At 38.5% G+C, this 27,391-nt stretch overlaps 1 protein-coding gene and 1 long non-coding RNA gene across 6 annotated transcripts in view; one reads left to right on the plus strand and one right to left on the minus strand.

Moving 5' to 3' along the window:
* The window catches only part of BCKDHB (branched chain keto acid dehydrogenase E1 subunit beta), a 233,057-nt gene that overhangs the window by 81,311 nt on the left and 124,355 nt on the right, over window positions 1-27,391 (minus strand). The window lies entirely within an intron of this gene.
* Window positions 1-27,391, plus strand: part of LOC309666663 — a 137,176-nt gene that overhangs the window by 81,158 nt on the left and 28,627 nt on the right. For 2 of the 4 annotated variants that reach the window (XR_014267213.1, XR_014267214.1), the window contains exons 2-3: window positions 10,508-10,618; window positions 18,795-18,853. This is a non-coding gene — a long non-coding RNA (uncharacterized lncRNA). Of the gene's footprint in view, window positions 1-10,507; window positions 10,619-18,794; window positions 18,854-19,010; window positions 24,656-27,391 lie in introns of those variants that run through there. The other 2 variants (XR_014267216.1, XR_014267215.1) reach the window with 2 other exon arrangements.

Here is a 27,391-nt window from a genome sequence, read left to right on the forward strand (position 1 = left end):
TGGTCCTGGACTTTTGTTTGTTGGAAGATTTTTAATCACGGTTTCAATTTCATTACTTGTGATTGGTCTGTTCATATTTTCTATTTCTTCCTGGTTCAGTCTTGGAAGGTTATACCTTTCTAAGAATTTGTCCATTTCTTCCAGGTTGTCCATTTTATTGGCATAGAGTTGCTTATAGTAGGCTCTTATGATGCTTTGTATTTCTACGGTGTCTGTTGTAACTTCTCCTTTTTCGTTTCTAATTTTATTCATGTGAGTCCTCTCCCTCTTTTTCTTGATGAGTCTGGCTAATGGTTTATCAATTTTGTTTATTTCTCAAAGAGCCAGCTTTTAGTTTTATTGAGCTTTGCTATTGTTTTCTTTGTTTCTATTTCATTTATTTCTGCTGTGATCTTTATGATTTCTTTGCTTCTTCTAACTTTGGGTTTTGTTTGTTCTTCTGTCTCTAGTTCCTTTAGGTGTAAGGTTAGATTGTTTGAGATTTTTTTTGTTTCTTGAGGTAGGCTTGTATACCTATAAACTTCCCTCTTAGAACTGCTTTTGCTGCATCCCATAGGTTTTGGATCGTCGTGTTTTCATTGTCATTTGACTCCAGGTATTTTCTGATTTCCTCTTTGATTTCTTCAGTGATCTCTTGGTTATTTAGTAACATATTGTTTAGTCTCCATGTGTTTGTGGTTTTTTCCCTGTAATTGATTTCTAATCTCATAGCATTGTGGTCAGAAAAGATGCTTGATATGATTTCAATTTTCCTAAATTTACTGAGGCTTGATTTGTGACCCAAGATGTGATCTATCCTGGAGAATGTTCCATGCGCACTTGAGAAGAAAGTGTAATCTGCTGTTTTCGGATGCAATGTCCTATAAATATCAATTAAATCTATCTGGTCTATTGTGTCATTTAAAGCTTGTTTTTCCTTATTAATTTTCTGTTTGGATGATCTGTCCATTGGTGTAAGTGAGGTGTTAAAAGTCCCCCACTATTATTGTGTTACTGTCGATTTCCTCTTTTAGAGCTGCTAGCAGTTGCCTTATGTATTGAGGTGCTCCTATGTTGGGTGCATATATATTTATAATTGTTATATCTTCTTCTTGGATTGATACCTTGATCATTATGTAGTGTCCTTCCTTGTCTCTTGTAACATTCTTTATTTTAAAGCCTATTTTATCTGATATGAGTATAGCTACTCCAGCTTTCTTTTGATTTCCATTTGCATGGAGTATCTTATTCCATCCCCTCACTTTCAGTCTGAATGTGTCCCTAGGTCTGAAGTGGGTCTCCTGTAGACAGTATGTATATGGGTCTTGTTTTTGTATTCATTCAGCAAGCCTATGTCTTTTGGTTGGAGCATTTAATCCATTCACGTTTAAGGTAATTATCGGTATGTATGTTCCTATGACCATTTTCTTAATTGTTTTGGGTTTGTTTTTGTAGGTCCTTTTCTTCTCTTGTGTTTCCCCCTTAGAGAAGTTCCTTTAGCATTTGTTGTAGAGCTGGTTTGGTGGTGCTGAATTCTCTTAGCTTTTGCTTGTCTGTAAAGCTTTTGATTCCTCCATCGAATCTGAATGAGATCCTTGCTGGCTAGAGTAATCTTGGTTGTAGGTTCTTCCCTTTCATCACTTTAAGTATATCATGCCACTCCCTTATGGCTTGTAGAGTTTCTGCTGAGAAATCAGCTGTTAACCTTATGGGAGTTCCCTTGTATGTTATTTGTCGTTTTTCCCTTGCTGCTTTCGATAATTTTTGTTTGTCTTTAATTTTTGCCAGTTTGATTACTATGTGTCTCGGCGTGTTTCTCCTTGGGTTTACCCTGTATGGAACTCTCTGCGCTTCCTGGACCTGGGTGGCTATTTCCTTTCCCATGTTAGGGAAGTTTTTGACTATAATCTCTTCAAATATTTTCTCGGGTCCTTTCTCTGTCTCTTCTCTTTCTGGGACCCCTGTAATGCGAATGTTGTTGTGTTTAATATTGTCCCAGAGGTCTCTTAGGCTGTCTTCATTTCTTTTCATTCTTTTTTCCTTATTCTGTTCCACAGCAGTGAATTCCACCATTCTGTCTTCCAGGTCACTTATCCATTCTTCTGCCTCAGTTATTCTATTGATTCTATGTAGTGTAGTTTTCATTTCAGTTATTGTATTGTTCATCTCTGTTTGTTTCTTCTTTAATTCTTCTAGGTCTTTGTTAAACATTTCTTGCATCTTCTCGATCTTTGCCTCCAATCTTTTTATCCGAGGTCCTGGATCATCTTCACTATCATTATTCTGAATTCTTTTTCTGGAAGGTTGCCTATCTCCACTTCATTTAGTTGTTTTTCTGGGGTTTTATCTTGTTCCTTCATCTGGTACATAGCCCTCTGCCTTTTCATCTCGTCTATCTTTCTGTGAATGTGGTTTTTGTTCCACAGGCTGCAGGATTGTAGTTCTTCTTGCTTCTGCTGTCTGTCCTCTGGTGGATGAGGCTATCTAAGAGGCTTCTGCAAGTTTCTTGATGGGAGGGACTGGTGGTGGGTAGAGCTGGCTGTTGCTGGTTGCCAGAGCTCAGTAAAACTTTAATCCGTTTAACTGCTGATGGGTAGGGCTGGGTTCCCTCCCTGTTGGTTGTTTGGCCTGAGGCAACCCAGCACTGGCACCTACAGGCTCTTTGGTGGGGTAATGGCGGACTCCGGGGGGCTTACGCCAAGGAGTACTTCCCAGAACTTCTTCTGCCAGTGTCCTTGTCCTCATGGTGAGACATAGCCACCCCCCGCCTCTGCAGGAGACCCTCCAACACTAGCAGGCAGGTCTGGTTCAGTCTCCTATGGGGTAACTGCTCCTTCCCCTGGGTCCCAATGTGCACACTACTTTGTGTGTGCCCTCCAAGAGTGGAGTCTCTGTTTTCGCCAGTCCTATTGACGTCCTGCAATCAAATCCCGCTAGCCTTCAAAGTCTGATTCTCTAGGAATCCCTCCTCCCATTGCCGGACCCCCAGGTTCGGAAGCCTGACGTGGGCTCAGAACCTTCACTCCAGTGGTGGACTTCTGTGGTATAAGTGTTCTCCAGTTTGTGAGTCACCCACCCAGCAGTTATGGGATTTGATTTTATTGTGATTGCATCCCCCCTACCATCTCATTGTGGCTTCTCCTTTGTCTTTGGATGTGGGGTATCTTTTTTGGTGTGTTCCAGTGTCTTCCTGTCGATGATTGTTCAGCAGTTAGTTGCGATTCTGGTGTTCTCGTAGGAGGGAGTGAGAGCACGTCCTTCTACTCCGCCATCTTGAACCAAGCCTCATTCTTTTTTAAGGTTGAGTAATAATCCATTGTGTGCGTGTGTGTGTGTGTGTGTGTGTGTGTGTGTGTGTGTGTGTATACACCATGTCTTGTTTATCCATTCATCCATCAATGGACACAGGTTGCTTTCCTATCTTGGCTATTGTAGATAAAGCTGCAATGAACATAGGGGTGCATGTTTTTTTTTAAACTTTATCAGAGTATAGTTGATTTACAATATTGTGTTAGTTTCAGGTGTACAGCAAAGCAATCTGCTATACATATACATGTATCCACTCTTTTTTAGATTTTTTTTCCCATATAGGCTATCATAGAGTAATGAGTGGATTTCCCTGTGACACATATCTTTTTGAATTAGTGTTTCCATGTTCCTCAGATAAATACCCAGAAGTAGAATACCTGGATCAAAGGGTAGTTCTATTTTTAATTTTTCAAGGAACCTCCATACTGTTCTCCATCGTGGCTGCACCAATTTACATTCCCACCAACAGTGTACGAGGGTTTCCTTTTCTCCACATCCTCAGCAACAACTTATTATTTCTTGGCTTTTCAGTAATAGCCATTCTAACAGGTGTGAAGTGATATCTGATTGTGGTTTTGCTTTGCATTTCCCTATTAATTAGTGATGTTGAACATCTTTTCACGTGCCTGTTGGCTATGTGTATGTCTTCTTTGGAAAAATGTCTATTCAGATCCTCTGCCCATTTTTTAATCAATTGTCTGGTTTTTTGTTGTTGAGATGTAGGAGTTCTTTATATCTTGGATATTAACCCCTTATCAGATATATCATTTGCAAATAACTTCTCCCATTTAATAGGTTGCCTTTTTATTTTGATGATGGTTTTCTTCATTGTGCAGAAGCTTTTTAGTTTGATGTAGTCCTATTTGTTCATTTTTGCTTTTGTTTCCCTTGCCTTTGGAGTCAGATCCACAAAAACATCACTAAGACCGATATCAATGAGGTTACTGCCTGTGCTTACCCTGCCCCTTCTTTTTAAGCCCAATGCATCAATCCTACCACAAGAGCAAAGTAGAACAAGTTACAACATGCACAAAAGGCAGGAAAGGGAGGGTCAGCAGTCATTGTTTGTGGCTTCAGAATTCCATAGAACTATAGGCTAGTGATGAAAAGATAAAAGATGTTTACAAGGTTGAATTTTTTAAGTAAAGATAAAATTTGTTGAAGATTTTCTCTGGTATCCTTCTAAACAAAGAAAGGGGTATCTTAACCCACTGCCATGTCCTCTATTTATAATCAGAGTTCTACCTGATTTTTCTGAGTGAGATTAAACAAGTGTCAAAGTCCCTTCAAGCTCCAAAAGCCCCTGAAAACATGAATCCTTATCTCAGTTTGGTGACTTTTTCTCCTTATGCATGTACACTATGAAAAACTGACCAGAAGCTGGGGAAAACAGAACCTGTCCCTGATCTTTGAACATTCTGGACTTTTAGGCAGAAACAGTACAACCTCACCAGTCACTATGTTCTGCTTTGTTTCAGTCAAACAAGGAAAAGGACAAAGTCTGTAAACAAATTCATGTGGAAGACAGACATATTACAGAGCCAGAACATTAAGTGGAAAATTTGGGATACATAACAGGGAATATTTAAAGGCAGAATTCAAATTCTTAAAGTATGCATTATAGTTATACATAATTAATTCCCTGATTTACAGGTTTTAACACAAAAACAGAAAAATATATGTATGGGTTGCCCCACATAGGATATTTATACTGTTACATTATATACTGTCACATATAATGTAACAGTATATATATGTATATAGATAGTATCATATGTATAATGCATGCACACGTATGTATATATTGGGGGGATGGGTATACAGGTGTGGGTGGACAGAGAGAGAGCAACATTAAGACAAGAGAAACTAGGATTTTACATCAAAAGCAGTCAACCAGCCCAATGTAAGCATATAAGCCCCATGACAGAAGGGACTTTGTTTTTTTACTGCCAGGCGTTGATGCCTCAGTACATAGTAGCTGCTCAATAAACTCATTTGTTAAAGGACTAAACATTATAATGTTTTTCCTTTTTAAAAGGTGTCTCATAAATAACATTAAAGAAATTATAACTATAACCCTCCTACACTGTTGGTGGGAGTGTAAATTGGTGCAGCCACTATGAAAAACAGTATGGAAGTTCCTTAAAGAACTAAAGTTTGAGCTACCGTATGATCCAGCAATCCCACTCCTGGGCATATATCCGAAAAATATGAAAACTCTAATTCAGAAAGACACATGTACCCCAATGTTCACAGCAGCACTATGTACAACAGCCAAGATATGGAAGCAACCCAAGTGTCCATCAACAGATGATTGGTTTAAGAAATGTGAGTGTGTGTGTGTAATGGAATATTACTCAGCCATAAAATAATTAATTAATTAATTAAATATTGCCATTTGCAGCAACATGGATGGACCTAGAGAATACCATACTAAGTGAAGCAAGTCAGACAAAGACAAATATTATATGATATCACTTATATGTGGAATCTAAAAAATAATACAAATGAATCTACTGCAAAACAGAACAGACTCACAGACATAGAAAACAAACTTATGGTTACCGAAGTGGAAAGGGAGAAGGAAGGGATAAATTAGGAGCTTAGAATTAACAGATACACAGTAGTATACATAAAATAGATAATCAACAAGGATGTATACACAGGAAACTATATTCAGTACCTTGTAATAACCTATAGTGGAAAATAATCTGAAAAAAAATATATATATATGTAATACTGAATCACTATTCTGTACACCAGAAACTCACACAATATTGTAAATCAACTATTCTTCAATTTTAAAAAAAAGAAAAAAAAAAAAAAGAAACTATAACGCTAATGGATAGAGATTATTTTTCCCCCAGCTTTCTTGAGATATAGTTGATATATAACACTGTTTAAGATGTGCAAAATCATGACTTGAGATATATATCTCAAAATGTTGAAAAGCAATTACCACAATTAGTTTTAGTTAACACATCCATCACCTCACATAATTACAATTGTGTGTGTGTGTGTGTGTGTGTGTAGTGAGAACCTTGAAGATCTACTCTCTTAGCAACTTTCAAGTATACAATACGGTATTATTAACTATAGTCACCATGCTGCACATTACATCCCCGGAATTTATTCGTCTTTTAACTAGAGGTTTGTACCCTTTGACCACCTTCACCTATTTCCCCAAACCCCTACTTCCTTCCACCCCAGCAACCATCAGTCTGTTCTCTTTCTATGAGTCTGGGCTTTTTTTTTAGATTCCCATACAAGTAAGATCATATGGTATTTGTCTTCCTCTGTATGAAATTTATTCTTAATAATGTAGGTATTCACATTTGTAAGCAACTTTAGAAACTATAAAATTACATCAGGAAACTACTAGATTTTAGAGTAAAACCATCCACCACCAGGACACAAATTTGCAAACATCCTCTCCTGTTACCCAATAATTGTCTAATTACAAGTCTCTGTTTTGAATCATATTGTTGTCCCCAAAAAAATGTACTATGAGAAAACTACATTTATCATGACTAAATATTATTAACAATTTTATCTCGTCTGAAAAGCTAAGCCATCAGAAGGTGTCAACCACAGTGTATTTAATTTATAAAGTATGGCTGAAGCCTAAAATAAGGGGCTAGCTGATTTCACCAGCACAGAGGAAAGTGCTATTCAGCTGAACCTAGGAAGAACTACCATGAAACTGTTTTCTTTCCAAATAAAAACTAAACTGTAAAAAGCTTTATAAAAGTTGGTGCCTTGCAGCACTATTTACAACAGCCAAGTCATGGAAGCAAGCTAAATGCCCATCGACAGACGAATGGATACAGAAGACGTGGTACATATATACAATGGAATGTTATTCAGCCATAAAAAGGAACGAAATTGGGTCATTTGTAGAGATGTGGATGGACCTAGAGACTGTCATACAGAGTGAAGTAAGTCAGAAAGAGAAAAACAAATATCATATATTAACGCATATGTGTGGAATCTAGAAAAATGGTACAGATGAACCGGTTTGCAAGGCAGAAATAGAGACACAGATGTAGAGGACAAACGTATGGACACCACGGGGAGAAAGTGGGGGGGTGGGGGGGGTGGGATGAGCTGGGAGATTGGGACTGACATGTATACACTAATTTGTATAAAATAACTGATAAGAACCTGCTGTATAAAAAATAAGTTAATTTAAAAAAATGGTGCCTTTGTGAATTTAAATCAAAGTTTCCTTAATCAAACAACTTTACATATATACAACTCACATGCATACATATAAGTACATATACACACTTATATATACATACACACATGCATATACATAGATTATATTAAAACATAAAAATGTGACATTAAAGGAAGAGGAAGTTAAATAATGGGCCATTTTTGCCAACTTTGAGTTTTCTTGACTTAAACTTATTATTCGTTGCCAACCTAGAGACCCAAAGAGAAATGAATGGCTTCTCAATTCAAAGACAAGCATATTATAGAACTTCCAACCTTTGGGGGTGTGAGTTTTTAGCATTTCTACAGACAACAGAAAATATATATTGGTCTCTGCCCCCAGTTCCTGGCACAGAGCTCCTGAAACCCTGTAATTTTCTGGGGGAATAGGAGTGTCCTTTTTTCTAATGAGGCAACTCTGGGTGGCCTCTATTTGGTTACTGGATAGGGGCTGGTCACCTCAAAAACCAGGACATGATTAGAAGCTTGGAATTTTCAACCCCGGCTGCCCACTCTCTTGAGAAGGGAGAAGGGCTGAAAATGGAGTTAATGATCGATCATGCCTATGTGGTGAAGCCTCCATAAGAATCCCAAGAGTACGGGGTTCTGAGAGCTTCCCGGTGGGAGAACACATCCGTGTACCAGGAGGGTGACCCTCCAGCTCCACAGAGACAGAAGCTCCTGAGCTCAGGACACCCCCAGACCTCTCCCTATGTATGTCTTCATCTGGCTCTTTGTTCATCTGTATCCTTCATCACATCCTTTAATAAACTGGTAAACCTAAGTGAGTGTTTCTCTGAGTTCTGTGAGCTGCTCTAGCAAATTAATCAAACCCAAGAAAGGTGTGGGAACCTCCTGTTTATAGCCAAGTCAGACAAAAGCTGTAGGTAACCTGGAGACCTGCTACTTGCAGTTGGCATCTGAAGTGGGGTGAAAGCAGTCATGTGGGACTGGGCCCTGAATCTATGGGATCTTACACTATTTCCAGGTAGACAGTATCAGAACTGAGTTAAATTTTAGGACACCCATCTGGTGTCAAGGAATTGCCTGGTGTCAGGAAATAACCCCACACATTCGGTGACCGGAAGTGTCAGAAGTGTTGTGAATGTGGTAATAGTGAGAAAGCAAAGGAGACACCCAGGGGAAGGAAAGACTGAGGCTTTTCTAATACGGGGGAAATGAACAAAGGCACATAGCATCAGGGCACAGATACACTTTCCTGATGGCAGAGTCATGCTACCAAAACCCCAAAGTCAAATTTCTGCATCTGGCTTATTGTCTTATTAGTTGTCCATAAATAAATTTAGTGACTAGGATAATATATTTAAGATTTTTATATCCTTTACATTTTCTCTAATAAGAATAAGAAACGTCACACACAGTACATGAGGCATATCCTTTATGCTCTGGAGGCTAAGACATATTCCATGGAAAATTACACAACACAATTCGATTTGGAAAACTAAATTTCCATTGTTCTCTAATCACATAGAGCCAAACCCACTCCTTGCATCACTATACACTGAAAGACGATGGTAAAATCCTTCTAGTTTTATGATCCTATAACATGGAAAACTGTTTTCTCCATATTTAGTTTCTCCCTGCTACATGCTATACAATAATTTCAGGTTCCTTAGTGATAAACCGTCTGTGGTGATCTGAATTTTTATCCTTCTATTTTTTATAAATCAAAGTATTTGAGAAATTAATACCATAGCAGTTTTTAAATACAGAAAAACAGAGGTCACTATTAGTGGAGAGAAAGGAACGGTATATAAAAACTCTCATGTGGAAGATTCACGTTGGGAAAACTGTTGAAGGATGGCTATTTTTAATTGAACTTGAAAAAAATTATAATAATTACTGTGTTATAATTCTCACAAAGGATTATATATGGCACTTATCTCTTTTCCATACTGCAGTTTATAGAGTGCAATGTACAATCAACAAAAATCAATAAAGTACAAAATCAAAACAAATAACCCTTGGGCTTGGCCTTCAAGGAGCTGACAATCTAGAAGTTTGTTGAATACATTTTTTACAGCATACAGAAAAAGCAAATATAACCTGTAATGATAATATAATCAGACTCATTTTTAAACAAACAATGAATATTGTTCTTCAAAATACTTACCCAAAGATACTGTTATTCTAACCATAAAGCTTTTGCAGAATATTTTGGAACTTTTCTTTCAGAATTATCTTTAAAATTTGTTTATGAACAATTAAAAAGATCACTAACATTACTTTACAATCATACTTCATAATGCAGAAGTTGGAGAGGAAAACCACATCTCAAAAAGAATCTGATTAAAAAAACATGACGTGAGGAAAAAACAACAGGTACACTAAAAGAGATGGGGACAGAGTTATGATAAAACAGTAGCAGACATAAAGTACTAATACTGTATTAGGATACTAAGAAATCAGAGGAGAAATTATTGCCTTTTTAGATTTGATTATGAAAAGGGAAAAGGCGGTTCTATGGCCCATCCTGCTGACCCTAACATGCACAGCGCATAAGCCTGAATCAAACATAGATACTATCATTGATACAACATCCTAGGCAGCTAACTTTGTAATAATAAAGTAATGACCATGATTATTTCAGCAAAGAAATAATTACTTATGAAATGTTGCCTAAAGACAATTTAAGTCAAATTCTGAAGATTTTTTAAAAACATAGTTCCATTTTCATAATAATTAAATTTTAGAACCTTGACAGGAATTAGTGATCTATAAAAGCTAAAATGACCTCTACCTTCTCGTTTAGAATTAAAAACAAGTTATGGTTGAAAATCTTCTTTCTCCAAGATTTACTGTGAAAACCACATAATATTCAGAAAACACTATATATGTCGCCATGAATTTTGAGCCAAATATCATCTGTGATTAACATATTAAGAGAAATATTATTTTTACACATGATAAAGTGATATGGCACAACATGACATGTTACTATTTTCCCTGACTACCATTCATGTCCTCTCTCCTTTAGGTGATGTTCCTTTTGGAAGTTTATCCCCCTCCATAAGATGACATACAGGAAGGGCTATCAACCAAAGCACCCAACATTCTCTGGACCAAGGAATGGACACATGGCCCCAAAGTAAGGTTCTTTCCTGGAAGCCGATTGTATGAGTAAACAGCATGTTTGCACAGGGATCAAAATCTCATTGATCCCAAAGGTCAAAACCTGAAAAGACCATCCACTGCTTCCTGCAATCTTCCTTCATTTCTAGATCTGCTCTGTCTTCTGTTCTAAGATACTTTCCAGCCATTTTTAAGTCTTAGCATACGTAAAAATTTAACATCTACATGGCACACTGGGGTGAAAGGGCTAGACTGCTCACAGGCTAGAAGTAACGGCCCCAGGACCCAGCCAGCTGACCTTAGACTAAGGAATCAATATCTACTCTCACCTGTAGCCCATTCCAAGCACATCCGTGTACCCTGGCACAGCTCCAAGGGACTTGATTCTTCAGATTGTACTCAAACTACAAATTACAAGATATCCTTCCAAATAGACTGCTCCTTTGATGAATTAAGCCTGAGTGGGATTCTGTTGTTTGCAATTTAAGTACTGATATAGATATTAGGAGGCAGTTGATGGAGAGGATGGTGATGGAGATGATGGCAATGATCAAGGTCATGATACTGATAAGAGGAAAGGGTGGAGAAAGAGGAGGAAGAGGAAGAGGAAGAAAGTTTACAACATAAGGCACTTTACAAACAAGTGTATTTAAATGGCTTTGGTTTAAATTGTGTGACAATAGGCTTTAGTTGTCTAATTACATTTTTAATGCCTAATATATATCTGTTACTTTTAGTATCTGTTATTCTTTTAGTATCTCTTAGATTTATATATAATCATTCTTTGCAGAAATTTCAATGTTAAGAAATTAGATTTAGATTGCTTTAAATATTAGACATTATATTTTCATGGATAAGTAACCATCTAAGATGGTGGCCACAAAGTGCCCTAGTTTTATACAAAGTACATCACTTTATTGGCTTCAGTTCATTTGATGCTTTTGAAAAACAATTTTAGGAAATTCCCTGGCGGTCCAGTGGTTAAGACTCGGCGCTTTCACTACCGTGGGCCCAGTTTAATCCCTGGTGGGGGAATGAAGATCCCACAAGCTGCGCATTGCGGCCAGAAAAAAAAAAACTATTTTAAAAGTTTCTCAGTTTCTATTAACTTCAGAAAATCTAAGTTTGGAAAGTCTGTTAAAATAACTTGTGACCAATAATCTTGTCAAACTGTGGTTTTACAACTGAGATGCCAGTGAGTGGAGGACTAAGGTACTTTCCTAACTTGTCTATAACCATGTCTAGTTCATGACACAGGCTTATTTATCAAATGCTAGCAACAAAAATAATCTGAATGACCTCAGCAATAACATTGTTTGGACTTGAATTTCTCCAGAAATCACTCAATTTGCCACTTCATTTGATATAAACAAAAATAAGTCTCAGGGTTGGATGAAGGAAATTTGGGAAATTGGATCTTAAAAACAACTTCATCACGGGCTTTGGACTTGGACAGCTTGGGTCAACCCTCAGCCCTATTGCTCACTAGTTGTGTGAACATGGGCAAGTTTCTTAACCCGAGCCTCAGTTTCTTGGTCTATAAAATGGATGGGATATTAACACCTAACTAGAAGCATTGTTGGGATGTTTAAAGCTCTTAACGCAATGCCTGCAACCACAGTAATTATTCTATAATGTGAGCTATTACGAGGGTGTAAAATTGAGTTTTTGTTCTGTGTCAATTCATATTCTCTTTGTCTATGTTAGGTTTTAAATACTTATATGATAAAGTCCCCACTTTTATTTAGTAGCAGCAAAGTCCAATAAGCTAATACCTCAATCAAAAATCTGCATACAGCTAACGCTGAAAGTATTTTTGTGGGTTAGATTTGAGGCTTAATAACTTAACTCCCTATCATTATCTTTAAAAATATTATATATGAGGGAATCCACCATCTGTTGATGTTGCTTGCTGCACACACTATAACAAACAGAAATACATAAAAGAAAAAGTTGGTCTTTAAGACCCTAAGAGTAGTTTTCCGTGAGAAGAGAGAGTATGAGAGATACTTGAAAATTGAGGCCTGGAGTGAGAGTTGTTGTCTCCCAATGATACGTACTCTCCTTGGTTTATACAATAAACATATGTCAGAGAGAGAAAAAAATCTAAACGCAGAAAAAGGACACATAACCCCCTACCCCACCCCCGCTGCAGCAACAGATTGCTTGGAAATTAAAAGCATTTGGTTACAAATATCACTTAATAGAATTTTCCCTTTGTCACATATTCCTGTGATAGGCTGAGTGTTCTGGAGACATTTTAAATAAGTTTATATCATCCTCTAACCTTAAAAAGGATCCTTTAATACATAATTAAGTGGTAAAATACCAGTTAAGCAATTTGTTCTGTTTGTGCATACTTATCTAGAAAAATGATAAGTTTATTTTGTAAAAGGCTTAACAATTGCCATGGCTACTAAACCTAGCAGAGATGAGTCAAACTCCAATTAGTTAATAGATGTATTTTTTAACAAAAAGAGGTCTAGGTTTTTAAATAGCAAAACAAAATAAAATTTCAGAGCTTAGAAAATGAAAGGTCATCAATTTATTTATTTTATTTATTTTTTTTGGCCTTGCCACACAGCTTGCGGGATCTTAGTTCCCCCCGAAGATGGATGGATCCCAGGTCCCCTCCCGCAGTGAGAGCGCCGAGTCCTAACCACTGGATTGGAAAGGTCATCAATTTTAACAGTTTTGAATACTACGAGAAATGCAGGGCCCACAAAATTAAATGATTTAGCCAAGGATACTACCGAGTTAGTGGTGAAGTCAAAATAGGAATCCGAATCTTGAACAATGAGAGAACAATTCTTAAACAGTTATCACATAATTCCTGAGCAAACAACCTAAATATTCACCATTTAAACTATAAAACCTGCTGCTACAACTACTAAGTGCTTTACACAATGACTACATCAAATCCTCACAACCCTGAGTGGGCTTTATAGATGAGGAGTCAGGACCAGAGACATTAAGTAACTTGACCAAGTACACACAGGGAGTTAGGATAAGCATGGTCTCTCCACTGCACCACGTAGCCTCTCCTGAGATAAGACTCTTGGTTACCATACTATCTTCACTCCGTCTTCCTTGTACTGTACAAGACTAGATAAGCCTAAATCCAATTCCACCTTAAACGATAAAATATAGTTGCTGGTTCCAAAGTGGCCTTAGTAATTCCAATCAAATGACAGCAGAAGTAGCACAGAGAAAAGGCTCTCACCTTCCCCAGCTGTCCAGATCCTACTCTTCCCATCTTTAAGATGAAAAGCAGTAGACAGACCTCCAAATTCTGGTATTCCCTCCCTTTGCCCCCTTCCCGCCTATTTCTACCAATCAAGGGATGTGATCAAATGTTGAGAGGGTAGGTATGGGGTCTCTGAGTGCGGGCTCAGTACATGTTGCAAAGGCTAAAATCCATTTTATTCTTTCTTCCTCCATTTGGTAGAAGAAGATTAAGATGGGAGCTAGACGTCTACAGCCACAATCCTATGAGGCATATAAGATGTTCAGCAGCTACCATTTTATGTGAGCTTAGGAAGAAATGCTGGAAGATCTGTGAGAAGAGGTGATGTACCACGATCTAAACCCCTTCCCTCAGCTCCTTCCCCAAACGGAGTGTCAGGAACACCAGGCTGTGAGGCAGGGGTCAGTGGTCAGGGAAGAAACAGAGCCAAACAACATGCTAACCCTTCTCAGAGGCTGCCAAGCGGTACCGTTTCCGAGCAACACATACACAGGCACGTGCTTGCAATCAACGTACCCTAGCAATGTTTCCGTAAACTTGAGTAACTTTAAGAGGAGGGTTTCAAGCTATAAGTTAATTCAGCTACCAAGACAGGTAATTTATTAAGTGACTTTCTTATATTCTTTTTCTTGATGAACTACAAAAGAATGTAAGTTAAAAAATATTAAGTTCTAGTCCTTGTGTTTAAATTTTTTTACATTCAAATTATGAGAACACTTGAACCCCAAACCCTCTTACCTCCATCCCCAAGAGAACTCTCAGGTAACCCTTTTACACGGTCTGCCTTAAAATGTTTGATAATAAGGAACTGACAGCAGGTCCTGTGAAATGGTTGCGTCATCACCACAAGCTGTTTCACTGTTTGGAATACAGCATCTCCTTCATTTATATACTGATACACACATACAGAAAAACAGGATTTGATTTGAAACGAACACTATCAGTGCTTTCCTGTGCAGTAGACGATTTAAAAACAAAAACAAAAAAACCCTATAAAATGACTTAATTGATCCTCCAGGATGAGTAAGCCGTTAACTAATGGGGTCAGAATCATTGCAGAAGTGAACGCATTTTTTCAGCTTTTTTTGGAACAGAAGAGCTAATGGAGCTTCTCCCAAAATTCTTGACGTGAACTCAGAGAAGAACCTGCTTAGGTGGCATCATCTAGCCCGTGGGACGGTTAGCAATGTCTGCAGACAGTTCTGGTTGTCACAGCTGGGGGTGGGAGGGGCAGGAAATGGAACGCCACCACCATCCAGGGGGTCGAGACCAGGGATGTTACTAAGCACCCTAGAGTCTACACCACAGCCCCGCACAACAAGGAATTTTCTGAAACGCCACGCAGACAGTGCCAAGGCTGAGAAGCTCTGCCCTAAAGTTGTCGTGGATTTGCAAAACTGTAGTTTCCACAAAGCCTATCAATGACACTCAGCACATAAATACCTCAACATCGCTCTAGCTATTTTGAGGGCTTCTCCCCCACCAGGATATCTGCTTACGGAAGAATAACCATGGCAAGTCTGGTAGTTATTCAACAGGGAATTCATCTTCATTTTCTTTCATTCATTCCCTTGGCTTCAATCACAGTCTTTATGCTAATAACTCCCAGCTCTGCCACTTGGCGTCAAAGCCTTTCCCACGTTTCACACACTGGACACCTCCAGCTTCCCCCATATCCAAAGCTATCAGCACTGGCTCTTTACTCCCGCCCCCGACTGTGCCCCAAGCCCCCCCTCCTTCTCCGCTTCACCTCTCGTGTTCCCAGGCTTAGGGAGCAGCGCCGCCACTGGCCAAGGGGAAAGCCTGGGCCCCCGGGCTCATCCCCCTCCCCAGAACAACCACAACACTCTGCACATAATTGGCATTTGACCCACATGTTGAATACGAATTAACCTTTCAAACCAGTTGGTAAGTGATAAGCCCAAAGAAGACTGGAGAAAAAATAAATAAAACAAAACCAGGCAGCAGAGAATGGAGGTCAGCATAAAAAAGCAGCACATTTGGAAGTGTATCCCATGCTTTAAAAAAACAGCATCACAGATCCGAAAAGAACCAAAGAAGTCCCAGGGCATGGCTCAAAAGGTGGAAAAGATACAGATGACACTGACCAGCTAGGGTGCTGACTCTGAAAAAAGGCCACTTTCTTTACAATTCAAGCTTAATAGGCATGACTATCCCTAAGCACTGAAAAGAAAGAGAAATAGATGAAGGGAAAAGAGAGTACAGTAGTAGAGTTAGTAAAAATAATAACAATCACCTAACACTTGCACAAAGTTGAAGTTTGCAATGTTCACATATATTATGTTATTCTTTGAAAAACTCTGAGGCAAGCAGGTCTTATAATTACTGGGCAATGATACTTAAACTCCCACTGATAAGACCCTGAGGTTTTGAATAGCAATTTAGAAAGAACCATGGATCATTCTGAATGTTAAGTAGCAGAAAGCATCAAACCACCCTGACACAGCCAGTGTTCAAGTGGTCCTCATCACCGCAGAGACTTCTGGTAAAAGCCATCAGCAGCAATTCACAATGGTGATTGTCCAAGGAGCTGCTATTTCAGGAACTACACAGGGGTCATTTCAAGAACCATTTCTATTCATTTTACGTCTCTGATAATAGAATTTGGTTGGCTGGTGACATCCTTCCATCATCTCCAGAATTACCAACAGTATGCTTTATCATCCTAAGTGAGTCATTATGTCTCTTTTAGAGATAAGATTCCAGAAGGTTTCAATAAATTGTAAAGACATCCAAGTGAATCAGAGAGGAGAATTTAAACTTTGACCAACAGTTTCCCCTCTGTATCTAACATTAGCTCATCTGTAACACATCATGACAAACTAACACTTGGGTTTATAAATATGCATGGATTTCAGCCTGACTCATCATCACAAAGTTAGGGCTATAAATGATTGAGTATTCCCCTCGTGTGGTATAACAATTCAGACGGAGGCAAGAAGATTTAACAGGTGGGGTGGGTTTGGTTTTTTGGGTTTTTTTTTAAATATCATCTGATTTGTTTTTCATTCTTACTGATTTTGTTGTTCTACCCAGTAAAGCTGAGACAGCTTCAGCTTAGAGGGACAGGCACATACAGCCAAGAACAAAGACATAGTTGTTCAATTCTAACTTTCAAGATAGAATTATTTAAATGAGATCAGCAAAAGCAACTGTCTTGAACCCACACTTTCTACTGTGAGAGCTTGAAAGAAAAGTGGTACGTTTGATGTTCCAAAAGCATTTGGCTTGGAACATGTAGAATTGAGAGTTTATATGAAAGATACCGAAAGAGCATGGCAATAGCACAACACGATATTAGAGAAGTTTTCCTGGCTCTAGGATAAGAGACAAAAGTTTGACGGGTTGGCAGAAAGAGGTAAGGACCAAAGTCTCTAACTAAAGTGTAAACACCATCAAGGTCCTCAAAGGTGTGTGTATGCAAGTGTGTGTCTTGCAGGGGGATGAACAGGAGATGGGGTGGTAAGATGGTAAAAAAAATTCAGATTGACTGAGGGTATCCACAAACATCAGAGGCTTTGCCCAGCTTCCTATCTGAATCCCTTTGGGGGAACAATTTTGATGCGCCCTCCCAGTCAGTGCTGGTAGATACCTCACAGCAGCAATGGTGGCGAAGTATGGCAGGGCAGAATGGGATTGAGAGCTCTGAGTTTCCTTGTCTTCCTGGCTCCAGCGGACTGTCAGAGATCCAGAATCATTCCCAAGGCCCCTTCAAGGGAGGCCTGGCAGAGCTTTTGCTGCAGCACTCGGCGTAGGGAGTGAAGATTCTGAGCATGGAGAACCATGCAGCCAGCCAATGAATCAGCAAGCAGTCATCATGGTTTTATCTTAACCTAAAAACCAACCGGAAGATGCCCCAGCTTCTGACATAGCAACAGGGAATAACATGAAGACAAAGGCCAAAGTCCAAGCAGGAGAAGACACACAACAAAGGCCAGGGGACCATGGATTGGATGGACACCTTCCTCCCCCCCCGTGCTTCCCTGCCACTGAGACTCCATCTGGAGTTTGCTGCAGTTGGGGTGAAGGCGGGGGTGGGAGAAGAACTACAGAATGGCAGCAGCAGCCCTAAGAATGACTGAGAATTTTGCAGACTGTATCACATCTTAAATTTGACAGAATAGTTACCCACAAGTGCATTATAAAGAGATACTAACTTGAAGCAGCAATATTACATGTTTCCCCACTAATGGCAGAAAAAAAGTTTCCAGAACTAAATTGGGTTCAGTTACAGAGAAATAAAGTCACATTTCTGCACATCCACAAATGGATAAAAACTTTACATTGCCTAACGGTTTACAGTTTTCACAGGTTAGAGAATCACAAATTATTACAACATCCAGATTATCCTAAAGCATCACTCCCACACATTGGTCTTAAAAACGTCTTCCTCTCTCTCTTTTCTTTTTAACAATACTCACCTCTCTTCTTCTTCATTCATTAGAGCTGACAGAGAGTAGAAGAGAAGATCTATGACATAAAAATACTGATCATTCTTCACGGCGTTATTCTAACCCAACCCAGAAGTCAATAATTACCCAACAGTCCAGAGAACTAGGCTGAGGATGGTCATTTGTTATTCCAGTTATCACAATGCCTTTAGACTCAAGTAGACTCTAAGAGCACAAATGAACTTAGAACTTAAAACCATCTCCGTCATGGTTTTACCAAGTGTCTAAACAGTGGCCAGAGGCAGCGATGGGCCCAGCAAGGAAGGAAGCTCAAAAAGCTGCAAATGAATGATTCCCAGCCTACGGCTTCGTCTACTTTTTGTTTCTGGGACTTTTCGGAGGAATTTTTTTTTCCTTTCCTACAGAAAATCTGTCTCGAGTTTTACTCCAGAAAACTACTCCCCTAAGATTGTTGTTTGTTCCACCTCAGGGCCCACAGCAACTTTTGACAAATGTTTTCTTGTCTCCATCAGAAAATACTGAAATTGTGGGGTCGCTTACCTGGCTTACCTGTTTCTCTCACAAAGACAGTGTGAGTACCTTTAAATTCCCAGTCTCTAATTCAGTTGACTTTGCGTGTCAAAGCGGCAAGCGGCAAGGTCTGAATATTTTATACATAATCAAAATTCAGTTCCTCGTCAAAATAATTATAGAGGGTAAGTACTACTGTTATCCTCTCTATTTCACAGATGAGGAAATGGCTGCACAGAGAGGTAGAATAATCAAGTCGAGAATCAAACTCAGGCTGTCTGGCTCCAGAGTGGATACTCAATAAAAGTTTGTTGAATTCTATTAAACCCAAACTGGAAAAACTGATTTAGAAATCCAAAGTTCCTTTCTTCCAGATAGTGTCTTTGGTCAGCATATTTTAAACCAATAGGCCATGAGAATCCAATTAAAGAAACACTGTATCTTTTGTTTAAATAATTTGTCTGTTGCATTACAGATGTCTTTCTTTCATTGCCACACTCCTTCACTTTTTCCAAGATATCATTATTTTTGTGAGCCAAAAATCATAATAATGACTTTTGTCAGCTTCCACAAGTCTAGCGTTTTGGTAGAGAAGAAAGTAAGTCTTCCTATGAGTTGTAAAAAGACATTATCTGCTACTCTATGGTAGACGCACACATACAAAAGTACAAACCACACAAACAAAACACCTGTTACCCATTTTTCCCTCGAAACAAAGACATTTCTCTTCTCTATCTAGATAATAACAACAAAACAAAAAGATGTATGCCTAATTCTTTTAAGGGTAATTTTAACAGAGCTAATTTTTTTTTATAATTATGTTGGAATCCTTCAAGATTTGACTTAGGAGCAATGCCTTTCAGCATTTCTATGGGATATTACCTCAAAAGGACACTTAATTTTCCAACAGGTTTCTTTAAACCACCCTTTGCCTAGCTATTAGTTCTACCACAACACATACCTCTAGTTATGCTATTTCATGGTTCCAGACACACACAGAGAATAATCTCAAAACTTCCCTCTCCACACCTCGCCAGCCCTCACCTCCGTCTGTCATCAGACACTTCAGCCTTCTCCAAATATCACTACTTAACATGTGTTTCCCAATTACAGTTTCCCAGCATAAAAGCCCAGTAGCTTCTGTCATTTGATAAACTCATCTTTACAGGACGAGGCATCAGGAAATAGTGTTGTTGTTTCTTTTCGTAGACACTTTGCTTATATTTAGAGCTTGTGACACTGTCAGAGTTGACTGAAAGAAAAAGTGAGCTCATTTTTATATAAATTTATTAAAATAGGCAAATATAAACATAGCCTCCATAATTCTAAGGCCCTATACTTACACTGAAACCGATCTAAAGTGGGATTTTTTTTAAATATAGATAACTTGAGGACTTTTCTCAGTAATTCTTAGCTGCTGTCAAACAATGTTTAATTTAATTTGGTTTTATCCAGATATGAGTTTAGAATGTTCTTTCTATCCACCCAGAATCTTCCTATACCAGATATATACTTATTTCAGCTCATCAAGGAGCAAAGTTTATCAAAAGGCATGGGGCTCCCCACTCCCTACTCTTTTCTGCAGATTGGGATACTCCTACCTTCGGAGGTATACTCACTGACATTCCAGCCTTCACGCTGGTGCTGAAGAATAAATCATAATAAGTAAGCTATTATGTATGGAATGGATAAACAACAAGGTCCTACTGTAGAGCACAGAGAACTATATTTAGTATCCTATGATAAACCATAATGGAAAAGAATATTAAAAAAAATTGTGCCTGTGTGTGTATGAAACTGAATCACTTTGCTGTACAGGAGAAATGAACATGACATTTTAAATCAACTATACTTCAAATAAATAAATTAATTAATTAAATAATCCAGCATTATAAGCTTTTGCCTGGGAATAAGCCAGCTCGGTATAATTTTCCTAATATACCTGTACTTGAGTCTCACTGCTAGGTCATGCTCCCTTCTGCTTTGTCACTTCATAGCAAAATTTGATCCTGTTGTCCAGTCTTTTAGTGACTAGATCCTGCCCAGTCAGTCTGTGACTGGAATATGGTACCACAGCCTTGATGTTCCATACCTGAGTCCTGTCCCCTTAACCCTTGATCCAGAGAAAAAACACTCTGCCTGATAAAGACGTGCCAGTTTCAACCACCTGCCAAACCATTCTCTCCTCTGACCCTTATCTGAATACTCAGACTATGGATCTACCTTTACCCCTGCTTGATTTAGGTCTCTGGACACCTATCTACATGCCATACTCTATCTGTTCCCTTCCATTAGCATGAGACCCTATCCCCAGTGGAGTATCTCTGGACATCTCACAGATTCTTCAACGCTACCATTACTATACCCTACACGGAGCAGAGATGTTACTCAGTTCCACCCTCCCCAGCCTAGTTACCAATCAGCACCACACTCTTGTCCCACAATTCCTGCTTTCGGAATAAGCAGTCATGTTGTACAGCTCCAGAGACTAATGAGTAGTATAACCAAATAATGTACTGTCCAAACCAAGATAGTTTTGAAGGTATTATGAATAACTGTTCTGTACATAAAATAGATAACCAACAAGGACCTACTCTACAGCACAAGGAACTATATATTTTATAATAACCTATAAGGGAAAAGAATCTGAAAAAAATAGATATATATGTATGTAGAACTGAATCACAGAAGCTAACACAACACTGTAAATCAACTATACTTCGATTTTAAAACACTGAGAAAAAAATAATAATTGCTCTGGAACAATAATTATGCTGGGCAAACTGGGATGTGCAGTCATCCTACAAAGGACTAAACCGATGGTGAGCACTAGACCAAAAAAAAACCAAACAAACAAAAAGGAAAAACAGCCAATCTGTGGGCTAGCCAGCGACCTGGCAGGCTGGTTACAAAGATGATTGGGCCAACCTCACAGTTTGGAATTTAAAATAAGATGTGTAGGCAAATTGCCAGTTGGTAGTGGGCGCTGGCATTGAAAGGTTGAATCGGAGCTGAAGAAGCCAGGATGATGAAGAAGCTGGTACATGGAAAGTGGAGAATCAAATGAACATCAGTAGGAATCAAAACCCACCTGACAAAGAGACCTAAGACCCAGCTGGATTGCCAGTTCCTGCGGCTGGACTCATGCCAGGCACCCCTTTCATTCACACAGTGCTGTCCGTACTGTTCCTAAACTAACACTCATGAATTCTAGTCTTTACAATCAAAGGGGCGTGACTGAAACGCAGTCCTCAAATGAACTTTCAACTATCCCTCTTCAACACTTCCTCTTATGCACCCAATCTCATTCAGCATTCGCTTATTATCATGTCCCCCAGTCTCTATTCCTTCACTTTCCCCAGTCACCCAGCTTGCCTACCTCGGACAGCTATGGAACCCTCTTCTCCATTCTCACTGATGTTATGTGGTTCATACCTCAGTATGGTCTCTCCATTCTAGGAGCCACTGCCTCCTCCAAATCGCCCTTTCCATAACTAATCCAGTCAACTCCCATATAACTCAGGATTCAATGATACATAATGTTCCTCTGGACCAGTAGTAGGAAAAGAGAATGTAATAGGAAAAATAGATCATATTCATCACAACAATTAAATCTCTAAGGTATCTAGAAATAAATCTAACCAAACATGAGCAAGAAGTGTGTGGGGAAATATACAAAAGATTAAAAGGCTTGAATAAATGGAGAAATAAAACATATTTATAGAAAGGAAGAATCAATATTATCAACATGTCATATTCCCCAAATTATCTATAAATTAAATGCAATTCCCATCAAAATTCCAACAGGTAGTATGTGGGGGGGTGGGGGGGAGCTTGACAAATTAATCTTCAAATTTCTACAAAAAACACAAGGACAAAAACTAGCCAAGAAAAAGTAGGGAGAGCAGGTTGGAGAAACTTGCTCTACCAGATATCTAGATTTATTATAAAGCTATATTGTTAAGACAGTGACGTGTTGGTGGAAGGCTCTAAAAAGAAGCAAAGAAACACACCAGAGAGCCCACAAACAAACCCATGCATACATGACAATTAGTTACTGGCAGAAGCTGCATCACATATCATGGAAAAGGACAGACTAGTCAATACATAGGGGGCGTCCAAAACAAAACAGGATTCCTACCTTAAACCACACTAAAAACATCAAGTGTGATTAAAAGTGATCGAAGACCTAAGTTTGAAAGGTAAAACTTTACAACTATTCAAAGAAATATAAAAGAATATTTTTAGAATCTTGGGATGAGGAAGGATTTAAGTGAGACAGAAGAAGCTCAAACTATAAATGGAAAGATAATAAATGTGACTACAACAAAGCATAAAACTTCTGTACATCAGAAGATACCATTAAAAGAGCAACAATGCAAGCCACAGACTGAAAAAAAGTACATAGGGATAGATAGATTGATAGGTAGATAGACAGGTACATAGATAGAGATATGGATACAGATATAGATATATATCATCGCATGTAGAAAATATAAAGAACTCCACAAATCATTAAGAAAAAATTTTCCCCAGTAGAAAAAGAGGAGAGAATTTATATTGAGGAACCAGAATGGCCAATACACTTTAAAAAAGACATTCAACCTCATAGTAGTTACAGAAATGCAGAACTGAGCCCAGCAGGTTACCATTTACACACAACTGGATTTATCACAACAAAACATCTCATATACTGCTGGTGAGCAGGTAAATGGTACAACCACACTGTAGAACACTTTGACAACATCTACTAAAGCTGAAAATACAGATGAAGTATGACCTAGAAGTTTCATTTTCAGGTATTTACAAGAGAGAAATATTGCATACACACACAAGAAAACATAAAAATATTCCCTAAAGCATTATATATAATAGAGAAAACCAGAAAACAACTTAAATCTCCATTAAGGAGAGAACAGATAAATCAATGTTAAGATATTCATACAATAGAACACTAGCAGTTAGAATAAATTAGAAAAAATGTACGCATATATATAAGCAAATAATTCAAAATTGTGCTCTTACTGGACCATTCCCATCATGTTCTTATTTATCCCACCTCTTTAAAATAAAGAAAATAACAACATTCTCTTGAGCCTACTTCCACCATCCTATACCATCCTCCTTTGCTTCCCCTTCTGCCAAAAAACTCCTTGACAATTTTCTGCATTAGCAGTTTTCAATTCCTCTCCTCTTATTTCTCTTATACACACAGCAGTTAGATTTTTTTCCCTAACAGTTCACCAAAATTTTTCTCAACCACTGATTGAATGAGCATGAGTTCCACTAGCAATCACTTACATAGAACTTTCCTAGGTGGTGAGGTGTGCAATAAGAGTAAAGTAATAAAGCAGAATCCCTTCTGTCTAGGTTGTTAGAATCACTCAATTTCAGGTTTAGAAGGAACTTCATATCTGGTCACCAAGTTCAATTATTCAATCAGCCAAATGCTTGATTATTCTCAGTGGAGTCCCTGTTTCCATCCTATTTTTGATCATTCTGGTAAGACAAAGCTCATTATTTTCTAAGTCAGCCCATCCATGCAGAAGTTTCCACCTTATACTGAGCAAAAAGCTGTTTCTCTAAAGCATCTACCAAGTGGTCCTAAATTTATCTGCCCAAACTATAAAGAACTGAGGTAAACTCTCCACCAACTGCTACCTTTACATATTTGAAAGACACTTTTAATTCCTTTATAAAACAGTCTTAAGATGAAATCTCGACAACGTTTCCTATGATAACGTGGCTTGAATTTCCTTACTCTTCTGTTGGTTTCCTTCCAAACTCATTCCAAGTCATCTAAATTCCTCTTAAAGAAAATCTATATGAAAAAAAATTATTTTACTCCCTGTTAAAAGTTGACCATAGGGGGCTTCCCTGGTGGCGCAGTGGTTGAGAATCCGCCTGCCAATGCAGGGGACACGGGTTCGAGCCCTGGTCTGGGAAGATCTCACATGCCGCGGAGCAACTGGGCCCGTGAGCCACAACTGCTGAGCCTGCGCGTCTGGAGCCTGTGCTCCGCAACAAGAGAGGCCGCGACAGTGAGAGGCCAGCGCACCGCGATGAAGAGTGGCCCCCGCTTGCCACAACTGGAGAAAGCCCTCGCACAGAAACAAAGACCCAACACAGCCATAAATAAATAAATTAAAAAAAAAAAAAAAGTTGACCTTAAGAAAACAGAGTTTTTTCTGCAAAATATTATATATTTTCCAAAAAGTGATAATGCATTCCATTACAAAATATCACACAAAGAACATCTCTTTCAATCTCTTTCTCTTTCTGGATATAGACTCACATACACACATGCACCATATACAAATCAATGAGGCAGCATAGAGCATTGGTTAAGAGCACAGACTCTGGAGCTGTACTGCCCAGGTTCAAATCCGAGCTCAAGCCTTGTTGGTATGTGGCTTGGGGTAAGTCATCTGACTTCTCCATACCTCAGTAATTTCACTGCAGCTACCTCATGCTGAGGTGGTAAGAAATAAATGAGTTACTATACGTAAAATGCTTGAAACAGCCATAGAGTGAGGGCTTTAACCTTTTTTCCATATAAATAACAGAGAGCCTGGGGTTATATATGGAAATATATGACCATAAGACCTAAAATTACATTTATATTCATAGATAAAATTTTCATTTTTCCAGCTAAACTGACACCTGTAGTTTGGGTTAAATTTAAGCAAATGCGTATGTACATTCTGAACAACGAAGACAAAACACTGACATTGACTTTACCATTCAAATCAGTTCAACACTAACCGATCACCTAAAAGTCTGTCACCTGTTAGAGCACAAAACTGTATAACACAGCCCTTTTTCAAACAGTCCTTGGCAAGGCTGGGAATATGCATGTAAACAAATTACCATAATATGGATAATGCATTAGTTGTACGGATAAAGTACTTGGGGAACACAACAAGACAACAATAAAAGTATGAGACAACAATTAATGCATGGCCTTATATTTTATTAAAAAATACCAGAACATCTAAATGGCTGGAGAAGAACAAGTGTTTTTGAACCATATTTTGAATAAACTAGTATTAATAAATTAGTTTTATATCTCACATCTAAACCTGAAGGGGTACAAAACCAACCCGTCCACATGATCAGTTGCCTGGCTGACGGCAGCTGCCTCATCTTACTGGCAATTGGCCGCTGACGCTCAGGTTCCAGAGCTAAACAGTCATTCCCGTCAGCATGGCATGACTAAGCAGTGGTTCCCAATGCCAGGGCTCGCAGAAGCATCAATTTCCAGCACTGTTTCTCTGTGCCTTAGAGGAATCAGACTGACTGTTGTTCTGTTGCCATCTGATGCTATATTAAGCTCAAAGGTAACATGATAAGACTTTTCAAGAAGCAGGATGTGACCCTAAGTTATCCTATCCCTTACTCTACAAGGAACTAAAAGGAGAATTGACAGGACCCAACTTTTTTATGCCATATAATTATTTCCACAGAATCTACTAACTGCCGTTGGCCTTTGGGCAGAATTAATGTGGCAATCAAATGAGAAGAAAACAGACCTTGAAGATCAACAACATACACAGGCTTTGGTATCAAATCTCAGCTCAGACACTAATTCAAAAATAATCTCTTCTACTTGGTAGAAGACATAGCTTTTGTATTTTCAACAATTAACCAAAGGTCAGTTACTCAACTCATCTAAGCATCTGTTCCTCAAAAGTAAAAAGGAAATGAGGAAAAAATATATATATACACATATAAAACATATACATATATACATAAATGAATCACTGTGCCGTACACCTGAAACTAATACAATATTGTAAATCAACTATACTTCAATAAATAAATGAATAAATACATTGTCTTAAAAAAGGAAATGATAACAGCATCTATCCCTTTAAGGTTGGAAGGATTAAAAGAGGAGCGAGTGTAATGTGCTCAGCCAATGCCCAACACTGGAAGTATTAGCTATTGTTACTGCTGTTGCCAAAATCTGTTCTGAAAACTAAAGAACAATACAATTTGAAGATATCATTTATTATCAAGCTACTAACCTACTCAAAACCTTCCCCGGAGCGCTGAATTTACGTACAGATATAAACTCCTGCCCCTCCGGCTGAAGCACATGATTCCATCGCTGATCACAGCCAACAAAAAGTTAGGTTCCCAACTACCGATATCCAACTAAATAGCCACAATGCTCTTTTTAAACTATTTTCTTGGTTTCTTCATGGAATAATAAAAAAGGCGCAAGGTGGTGGTGACTGACCCCATGTGCTCTATACAACTGTTGACTTACTGGAGCTTAGAATTTCAGTAAATACAAGGTATAACCTCTTTTAGAGGCCTCTGAATAAAACCTGACGCACATTCAGAATATCAAGAAAGAGGAGGAGGTCTAATGAGAGACCAGATATTGAAAAGTGTACTGGAAGAAGGCAGTGTACTGTACAGGCTGTTTTTAGAATATTCTGCATCAAAATAGTGATTCTTAAATGTGGAATGTTTCAGCATCATATAAAAACACGTCAAAGGATTTTTGCCCTACAATTTTACAAAACTGAAGTCATACTTTCTCTATTTCTCTAAAGCCTGCATTCCTCCTAAACAATACATCACAAAA

Source organism: Balaenoptera physalus (assembly GCF_965194825.1).
Source record: "Balaenoptera physalus genome assembly, chromosome: 9".
NCBI lineage: Eukaryota > Metazoa > Chordata > Mammalia > Artiodactyla > Balaenopteridae > Balaenoptera > Balaenoptera physalus.